Source organism: Pinus tabuliformis, chromosome 8 (assembly GCF_031772625.1).
Source record: "Pinus tabuliformis cultivar Carrire ecotype Pingquan chromosome 8, CPIR1, whole genome shotgun sequence".
Taxonomy (NCBI): Eukaryota; Viridiplantae; Streptophyta; class Pinopsida; order Pinales; family Pinaceae; genus Pinus; species Pinus tabuliformis.
In genome coordinates, this window is record NC_142294.1 from 1,564,089,707 (window position 1) to 1,564,100,768 (window position 11,062).

Below are 11,062 nucleotides of genomic sequence, written 5' to 3' on the forward strand. Positions count from 1 at the left end.
GAGCTTCCATGTTGGCCTCTGTGATCTTTAGACATAATGACCGAAACTTCTCTATTACCTGATCAACCTGGGCCTCCAATTCTGTATTTTCTTTTCACAGTTGATCTCTCTCCTCTGTTACTTCCTGTAGCTGTTGCTTTTGCTGCTCATGCTCTCTGTCTAGATCATGATGTATTTTTTTGGCCTTTTGCGCTGCTTGTTGAATAAACACAAACAATTGTGCTGAATACTAGTGCTGTAGGGTGTCAACTTGCATTGTGCTTGGTTCTGGAAAATTTTACTGAATTGGTAGGCTACTGGCGATGGATTTCTCAAAATGGGAGGTGGGAGACTGAACTGGCTATGATTGTGGAGTGAACTAGGGAGTTGTAGGAATGATATTAGAGTTAGGGACCACCGAGAAACTTATAGGGAACAATGGCTGGTATGGTTCATCCCCCCCCCTCTTGCGGAAGAGTTGTGGTGTTCCTTTCTCCTGGAGTGGGTCCGACCCAAAAAGTAGAGAGACTAGCGAGGCCTGTAGGGTTCCATTGGCTGAGCCCTCTAAACTGCTATGTTGAGTTGACCTCCATATCTACAATTGCTAGTTGTGTGCCGGAGGGCATGGTTTCCGACTGGGTTGCAGAAGTTGAGGTAGTGTGGGGAGAAGATTCTTGCGACTAAGGTGGGATAGTAGAGGTATTGGGGGGAATTTCTTCAATAATCGAGGATGTAGAGACTGATTGTCTAACCTCATTAATAAGGTGGACAATGTGAATTTCCAGGGTAGTTTTTGGCTTCTTAAGTGCCGGGTTTCGAACTACTCTTTTCTTTTTGGGTTTCGGGACTGTTGGCTAGGATGGGGTTCTAGCACCCCAGTGAGGATTTCCATAGCCAACAAAGTTGTAATTATTGGCGAAAACATAGTAGAACCTTGAAATTGCATGGGCTAGTTAGCCTCACCCAAGTGTTCGTTGAAGCTTGTGATTGTCTGCCTTATCGCAAACATTTGTTGTTCCATTTGCAGCACCATTGGGTGTATATCATCTTCATCTGGCCTCTTTCTACTGCTTTCTCCAGCTTCTCCACCTTGCAACTGTGGATTTAATCCATCAAACAGATATCGATACTTCCCCTCCATAATTTCGCAGGTGACCCCTAGTCATGATCCAATCTCGCTGTGGAGTGCCTCTTCAGTCAAAACAAATTTTTGTGGCCTTATCTTGAAAGTATCAGGATGGACACACTGGGGTCGAAGGTAAGTGTTATGAAACCAGCTCACCAAAAAGATAAAAAAGAGAGATCCACGCCTTAGAATTCAGCCTCTTCGAGGAGGCAACCTCCTTTACATTACATAAATGAGAAATTCTCGGATGATACAAATGACAAAACCTCCTTTCTATATATAGGAGTCTAAGGAGTCACAATATAACCCTGCCGACCTAACAATAATAATATAAAGCCACAAAAATAACAATAGAGGGATTCTATGGGGCACAGTAATAACAATATGGGGGCAATAGGGGCGCAACAATATTAATAAGGGGTAAACTACAATAGTAATGGGGTAATCACTAGTATTATAGGGACCCAACATGCCCCTCTCCTTCAAAAAAGTGTTGTCCTCAATGCTTGAGTAGTTCTAGATACTTCTGTATAAAATTCTCATCCTCGCATGTGGAATCCTCAGCGGATAAGTTCTTCCACTTGATAAGATACTTCGAAATTGATCGATTTCGTAGCTGTTGAGTTCTTGTTTCTGTGACTGCTTCTGGTTCCAATATAAATTTTCCTTCCTCGTTAAGTTCTTGCAATATTGTTTGAACTGGGAGCTTGTCGCCTATAACCTTCTTTAAACATGAAACATGGAAAACTGGGTGCAATCGAGAAGCTGCAGGAAGCTCCAATTTGTATGCCATAGTACCAATCTTTTGCAACACCTTGTATGGACCATAATACTTTGGTGATAATTTATTATCCTTCTTAGCTTGCTTGAGGGACATTTTCTTATATGGTTGTAGCCGCAGGAATACCCAATCACCTACATCAAAACTTCTTTCGCTGCGATGTTGATCTGCTTGTTGTTTCATTCTATTCTGTGCCAACACGAGGTTATCCTTTAAGAGTTGGAGGACTTGTTGATGTTCGATGTGATGTTCCACTGCCTGAACCTTAGAATTTTCTCTTAAATATGATGTGATGTATGGTGGTTGATACCCATAAAGTGCCATAAATGGGGTCATTTTTGTTGCTGTATGGAAGGAAGTGTTATACCACCATTCAGCCAGAGGCAACCATTTGACCCATTGTGTTTGTTTATCAGATACAAAGCAACGAATATATCCTTCCAAACATTTGTTTACTATCTCAGTTTGCCCATTAGATTGAGGATGATAAGATGAGCTATGAGCTAACTGAGTACCAAGACAAGAAAATAATTCTGTCCAAAAATTTCTAGTGAAAATGGGATCTCTGTCACTTACAATAATCTTTGGGTTTCCATGTAGCTTTTGAATTATTTCCATAAATACAGTAGAAATTGTACTGGCTTTAAATGGATGTGATAATGCACAAAAGTGTGCATACTTGGTAAGTCTGTCAACTACCACCATGATGACACTCTTTCCCTCAGACTTGGGTAAACCTGTGATAAAATCCATTGAAACCTCCTCCCAACGTTGGCTTGGAATGGATAAAGGTTGTAATAGACCCGGTGTCTTAATTGTTTCAACTTTATTTTGTTGGCAAACCAAACATTCCGCCACAAACTTTTGAATATTTGATTTAAGGCCATCCCAAAAAAATTCCTTCTTAACCCTGTGGTAAGTTTTTAAAAATCCTGAGTGCCCTCCTAAGGGAGAAGTGTGCAATTCCATAAGAATATTTTGTTTTAGCTGGGAATTCTTACAGAGGTATAAGCGATCTTTGTACCATAACGAATCATTTTTCCAGCTAAATGTATCAGGCGTACTAGAATCTTATTGCAACTTTCGAATAAGTGCCCACACTTCTTTGTCATTCTTCCATTCCTGCCTTGCTTCATTTATCCAATCTGGTTGGATAATAGAAATGGCGCACAACAATGCTTCCACATCCTCATCCTTTCTTCAGAGTGCATTTTCCACCACATTTTTCTTCCCTTTTTTTTAGATGATTTCAAAGTCATAACCCAACATCTTTCTGACCCACTTTTGTTGCTCTTCAGAGGATAATCTTTGTTCTAAAAAGTATTTAAGGCTATCATGATCTGGTTTTACCTTGAAGTGTCTTCCCATTAGGTAGGGTCGCCATTTCTTAAGTGCATGGAGTATTGCCAACATTTCCTTCTCAGCACACTTATGACCTTTAGTGTATTTGCTATCACAACTGTAACAAAGCCCTTTTTCTCTTTTTTCTTCCAATTATTGTGGTGTCAACCTTATAGGTTGTGGAAGACTAGGGGCAACAACACTTCCGTCTTTATAGTTGTGAGTGGTATGCTTCTTGGTTGCCATAATTTTGCTTTCCATTTTTCTTGCTAACCTGAATGCCTTCCCTAATGAATCAGGTTCCCAAAGGCGAACATCATGTTGGATATTATCCTTTAAAGACCCTATGAACACATCAATCCTATGCTCCTCTGGAATATCTTTTACCCTTATGTTCAATTTTTGGAACTCCTCAATGTGCTCCATTATTGAACCCTTTTGTTTGAGACTTATCAATTGGCTAAAAAAAGTGTTGTTTTTTCTATCCTCATAATGTGCTATCAATTCTTCCGTAAAAATTGCCCAAGTGATAAATTGTTTACGAGAGCAAAGCCATTGATACCATACAAATTGATTTGGTTCCAAATATAAAGTTGCCATACGTACCTTTTGTGTGTTTTGCACATTATTGAGATCGAAAAATTGCTCCATCTGTAATATCCATGTTGCGGGATCCTTGCCATCAAACTTCCTCATATAGATTTTTGGAATATGGTGGGTCTTTGATCCAACATTAGAGTCTATGGAAGCATGATTAACATTTCTTTTGTTCTCATCATGAGTTTCCTTTAGTACCCTTTCACCATTAGTGACCATTTCTTGTAGCAACTTATTCATATTTATCTTCAATTCTTCCATCTTATCATCCATGCCATCAATTTTAGCGTCCATGCCATTCATCTTAGCTTCCATGCCATCCATCTTAGCTTCTACACCTTTCTTTAAACAATCCATCTTAGCTTCTACACCTTTCTTTAAACCATCCATCTTAGCTTCTACATCTTTCCTTAAACCATCCATCTTAGATTCTGTTGCTTTTTGTGCAAGTGACACTTGTTGCACTTGTTCTTGTAATTTTGATATATCATATAGCATTTCTTCTTCTTCTTCATGAGTCATGCTAGAGCTTTCAGGTTCCTTACTAGGTGTTTGCATTTTCTTTCCTCGAGGCATCAGTTACCGATAATAATGCTCTACTAGCCCTTTGAATTCCTTCAAAATAAATTTTCAAACCAATCTTAAGCAAAAATTTAAAAGAATCTACACACCTTTTTTTCACTTTGTAGGAGCTTGATATTGCCTCTGATGTATCTTTGTACTTTCAGATCTTCCAGTTCTAAAATTGCAACCTGTGGAAGCCCTTTGTGTCCTCTTTCCAATGCCACCAATCTGATCCAAATTGGATTCTCCACGGAAGAGTTATGTGAAATATCCCACAGTTCCCTGATTATAGACTAGTTCAGTAGAGCGAACTTGTACGACGTGCCACCAGTCACTGTTTCGACCTTTGGCTCTGAAAAATATATAAAAGAAACTACAGTCCGTCCTCTTTCTATACCTTCTTACGAAATTTCAATCCAATGCTCAGAGAAAAAGTTATGATGATTTTCCCTAGGTCCCTGTTTGGAATGTAATTCAGGAGTTTGCAAAAAGACCAACTTCCTCAGATCATATCTCCGCAAATATAGCGTAAAAAGCTCTAAAATTTGGACCCGAGATTCAGCGCGATGTCTTCTGAAATGGGTTTTTTTTTTGGCTTCTGAAACGTCGCAAAAAAAAAATTATAGCGAAAATGCCACGATGACCTGTTTGGAGCAGCGAAACCCTAGAATCCAAAGCTCTGATACCAAATGTTATGAAACCAGCTCACCAAAAAGATAAAAAAGAGAGATCCACGCCTTAGAATTCAGCCTCTTCGAGGGGGAAACCTCCTTTACATTACATAAATGAGTAATTCTTGGATGATACAAATGACAAAACCTCCTTTCTATATATAGGAGTCTAAGGAGTCACAATATAACCCAGCCGACCTAACAATAATAATATAAAGCCACAAAAATAACAATAGAGGGATTATATTGGGCACAGTAATAACAATATGGGGGCAATAGGGGCACAACAATATTAATAAGGGGTACAACTACAATAGTAATGGGGTAATCACTAGTATTATAGGGACCCAACAGTAAGTGTGCCCATGCGAGGCTCCAAATTAGATTTTCTTGGAGAACTCATCCAGTAGTGGCTTGGGTATTCTCTCTGTCAACTTGATTGTGATCAGCAATAGCTCATACCATTTAGTGAAAGCTACCTCTTTAATTTATTTACTGCTCAGGTCCCTCGAAGCTCTCCTTGGCTCATATTGGAGCGCTAACGACTGTCCTTCAGTGATCTACATCATCTCCCTCCCCCTCGGTGGCCGCCATTTCCGCATTTCCAGAGAAATCAGTATGTATCCAAACAGGAAATTGGTACTTCGCCTGTAGATATCTTCACATGCTTCGAAGAGCTCGTTTAGTATGAAAGCAGAATAGTTGAGCACTTCTCCATTGCAGTAGTGCTTTGCAACCAAAATTGCATCTAGAGTGCATTCATTTCTTGTGAAGTGTCTCATGGTCTTGCCTGCTATGATGTAGCAGGCGAACCTTATCTCAATTTTGTTGATCATGTCAATTTGGCTCCCCTTCCGCCACACTTCGTTCCATATTTTGCATAATAATCATCTTCTCCCTGCTTCTTTTCTCTTTTCACACCTGCTTGGAACGTTGTGTTCACCACATTTCCTCTGGTTGACAACCCTGTGAGATGATGGATATCGTCTATGTGAATTGGGTATTCCTTGTCGAGCCACAATGTCCCCCCATGCATTCTGCTGGCCAGTAATTTTGTACATTGCATTGCATCTAGTTGAGTGCTGAAGACCGAAAAACTTCTCAAATTAATCATTGTCGACCTCTCTAATCCTTTGAAATATTATTTGACTCTGGTTGTTCTGGTGCCATATTCCTTCTAAATTTCTTCTGTATAGACCTCCCTTTTTAGCATTGGAAACTGGAAATAATCAGTAAGGTCATTGTCAACCAAGGTAGATTTGTCATATTTTCCATATAGATTTTCCAGCAGTGCAATTCTCTCATCTAGTTTATCCTTTGGAACTGAGAGAATTCCCTTTTCCATTTCTCTACGTCTCTGATAGACAATCGTCACTTGAGGTTTGGAACTTCTGTGCTTCTGCTTCTGTTCTTTAGAGAGGAATTGGAGTTTCTCTGCTACCTGCACTTGAAATTCTGTAGCTTCCTGCATTATCATGCAAATTAAGTAGCCGGGCTTGACATGACGTTTCCTGACTAGACTTTGGAAACTAATTACTATGACAACTTTCCCCATGTATCCTAACCATGCTTTTTCGCTGTCGGCTGACCTGGACCTGACATTTCTGACGTGGAATGGGAAAGGACAGAGTGGGCCGCATGGCTTATTAACTTTTCCATAATGGAGGGTATTTATTAGCTAAATTTGTTCCTAACAGGAAAATATTTTATGGCTTCCACTTGACAGTTGCATTATTAGTTACTTATTATGGAAATGACTACTCATACAACGGAAAGGACAAACAAAGTGTGTGACTATTAAGACTGAAAAAGTGTCTGCCTACGTGTAACTTAAGAACTGGAAATGCATGTGCCTACGAGTGACTATTAAGTCTACCTATTCCCCCCCCCGACCACAAATGGGTTGCGGTATCATGACATTTTTGCCGCAACCTTATTGACGCTTTTGCTTATTCTTGCTAAAAGGATGATAAAAGACACAAACTTCAAATGAATATTGAAATGACTTGGCTAACTTTTATTGACTACTACCTACTTGCGGGCTCATTTTCGAGACCCCTTAACTTGATAGTGTGTTCATTGGCATGTGGAAGGGCTTTAGGCGTGTGCCGTTTACCCAACCTTGTAGCATTTCTCCATCCAGTTGCACCAACCTTACCACTCCAGAATCTTTGATTTCCGCAACTATGAATGGGCCTAGCCAGTGCATCTACAATTTACCCGAGAATTTTTGGAACTTTCTGTCGTATAATAATGTGTGATCTCCAACTTTGAATGTCTTCCTTTTGATATGCCTGTCATGCCAAGATTTTTTCCTTTTCTTTTCTCTTGACTGGTGAAATTCGACCAAGAATCTGGATTCATCAAGTTCCATCAGTTGATTTAGTATTTCTCTTAATGCTACATTATTTGTCATTTTTGTTGCCTCAGAATTAAACATTCTGGGTACTATGAACTCTGCTGGTACTACTGCTTCCTTCCCATATACCAGCTGAAACGATGTTTGTTTATGAAGTCTTTTCACTATTGTTCTATATGCCCGTAGAGTTTCTGGTACACGTTCATCCCAACATTGAGTTTGGGCTTGAAGTTGCAATGCTCTATACTCCAAACAACATTTTTCGAAGTAATTTTCCAAATGGGAGAGTTGGTATACCAAATAATGTCACCATTTTTTGAAGCTCATTTTTCCTAGTTTTGTATCTTGGTCCTCATGGTGATTTGTTGCATAGTGGATATAACTAACTGTCAGCATCTTGGTTTTGTGTGTGTGGTCAATTATCAAGATTATATGTTCACTCTAGTGTAGTTTCATTTTGGTAAGAATGTCAGTAGCTTTTGGGTTTGCAATGTTAGCAATTTTTTGTATGGTTCACAAGGTCAACATAATGTTTCAAAGAATATCAGTTGTAATTTGGTCTTATTTTGAATATCAATAGAAATGTTGGTCGGATTTTATAAAAAAATAAGAAGATACTTAATAGAGAATTTTAGGATAATATATGAACTTGAATTTTAGAAAATTGTTCTCGAACCTCTATCATTTCTCTTTTGAACTTGTCATGGTTATTATTGTCATCGTTTCTCTTCTTCACAACATTCCAGTTGATCCATGCAACCATTTTTTTCACCTTCCCCACTCTTAAAAGACAATACCTCTTGAAGCTTCTCAACGTTTCATTTGAAATTAGTATCCATGTTCAATAATTTGTGCAGACCTCTTTAATTCTTACTTGCTAATAAGGATTTTCAAAATTGGTTTTACTCTTAAACATTCAATATTTTTTTATTTTTTGTAAGATATAAAGGAATCAATAACTCATCATGATTACCTAGGCAAGGCATAAGTTTAAAGTATAGAAAATATGGTGATAGAATTGCAACTACTCAATAAATTTTAATCTAAATCAAGAGACACAATTCCACTCTACTGATCTGCAGAATTCAATTCAAAATTTAGAACAAAAATCTCTGACATGCAATAAGAAATAAAACACATTCACACTATTTTTTCTAGGGGAACCCAACTAGGAAAAACCCCTCAAGCCTCTTTGCATTAATGAAATGAATAGAGATGTATTACAATTGCTTGCCCGCACTGAGCACAACTTGCAAGTGAATAACCTATCTATTTTCACAATGAAAAGCTCTGATCCAGACTTTGTCAATTTCTACCTTTGCTTGAGCCCCTATTTCCTTGTGCAATTTCTACAAAATTAGCCACTATTTTTAAGGAATTTTCCTCCAATTGATTGTGCAATTCCCAAGTTTTGATCATTTGATTGTATGCAACACCTGTACACTCAAACTAGTTTACAACTACTTGTTACACTACCTTGGAATCTCCACCACAGTTGGGAATTCGAATTATCTGCATGCACTAGTTATTTTAGGCTGATTGATTAGTTAACTGGATGATCATTGAGTTAGATTGTTGTCCCACTGCACAACTGACCTTCCACTAGTTCCTCCAACTATTAGAACTAGTTTAACTGAACTCAACTAGATATAACTGAATTGGATTACTAAAATTTAGCAATCACACATGCTTCACTAAACTCCAAGCCCTCTAACTTGAATTTACTGAGTTAACTGAGTGACAAGATCCATGTCACACAAGTTAATTGCATCCAAGTTGTTTTTTGATGTGGAAATTCAATTTTTCTCAATTTGACTAAGGCAAAGTCAAATTTAGACTTTCTTGTTGCACTTCTCAACACTCCCTCTCAACAAGAAAGGGATTATCAACCACCCCTATCTTGAACCTGTGGAACTCGAACTTCCCTCTTGACAAATCCTTTTTCAAGATGTCAACATCTTTTTGCTCTGTTGGAATGTATTGTAGCAACATTATTCGCTTCTCTGACACAGTCCCATAAATCATGATACTAGATATCTATATGCTTCGATTGATCATGAAATATTGAATTCTCAAAGAGCTTAATGCACCTCTGATTATCACAATAGATCATAGTTAGATCCATCATTTGACCAAAGAGTCCCACAAGTATCTTTCTCATATAGATCACCTCACATGTTGCTTAACTTGGAGCCATGTATTTTGCTTCTGCCGAGCTGAGCACTGCAAATATTTGCTTCCTGTTGTACTAGGAAATGATTGCGGACCCAACATTAAAAATTCCACCTAATGTACTCTTTCGATCAGATGGATTCCCTGCCCAATCTGCATTTGTGAAGACACACATATTCACTCCCTCTATCCATCTGTACCATAATCCATACTGGGTAGTGACTCTGAGGTACCGTAAAACATTCTTAGTTGTATTCCAATAAAATTTGGTCAACCTAACCATAGTTTGGATCAGTTGGTTGACTGCATAGCACATATATAGTCATGTGTTCACAAGATACATCATTAAACCCGCTAACTGTTGATAAATGGTAGCATCCACCTCTTCACCTGATGTGGCAGTTTCCTTCCTCTAGTTGGTTGCTACAGGTGTCTCCATGGGCTTACAACTCTCCATGCTGAATCTCTACAGTATCTCTTTGGCATACTTTCCTTGATACACAAACAATTCACCATCGCATTTCCATACTTCTAGCCCAAATAAGTAGTGCATGAGACCCATGTCCTTCATCTCAAATTCCCTTGCAAGGTCCTCCTTGCAAGAGATGATCAGTTTATCATCACTTGTCAATATTAAATCATCAACATATAAAAAAAAGATAAGTAATTTACCTTATACTAGGATATGATAGAGGTTTGCATCCACTTCAATTTTGGTGAAGGCTAATCCTTTGAGACAACTGTCGATCATGGTATACCAAGCACGAGTTGTCTTTCTGAGATCGTACAATGCTCGCTTGAGTCTGCACACATGAGACTCCCGATCAAATGTCTTAAAACATTTTGGTTTCTTAATGTACACTTCCTCCTTAATAACACCATTGAGAAATGTTGTTTTTACATCCATCTAGTGGATCTTCCACCCCATCTACGCAACCAGTGCAAGAATTGATCTAATGGATGAATACCTTGCTACATGAGCAAAGGTTTCCTCATAGTCAATTCCCTCAACTTGAGAGAATCCTTTGGCCACAAATATGGCTTATACTTCTTTATGCTTCCATCTGCTGCATGCTTAACCTTGAAGATCCATCTCGAACCCACAACTGATTTATCGGTCGATCTTGGGACCACTTCCCAAACATTGTTCTTCATGATGGATTTGTATTCTTCCACCATTGCATAAACTCAAACTAGTTGCTCAATTTCTTCCTCAAAATGGGACGGTGCACTCTACTATCTCAGTCATTAGAGTCATGTAGCCATTGTACCTCTCATATGACCTTTTCCTGTGCAAATTTGAAGGATCTCCCACATTCTCCCTCACATCCTGCACTAATCTATTAGCTTCCCTAGTTCTTTTTCTACCTTCTTTGGATGTTTATTCTTGAGTGGATGTCTCCACTTTGCCTCCTCTCTGTTCCTCCATTTGTGGCTACTCCACAAATTCCTGAGGCTCTTGCTTTGGAGCT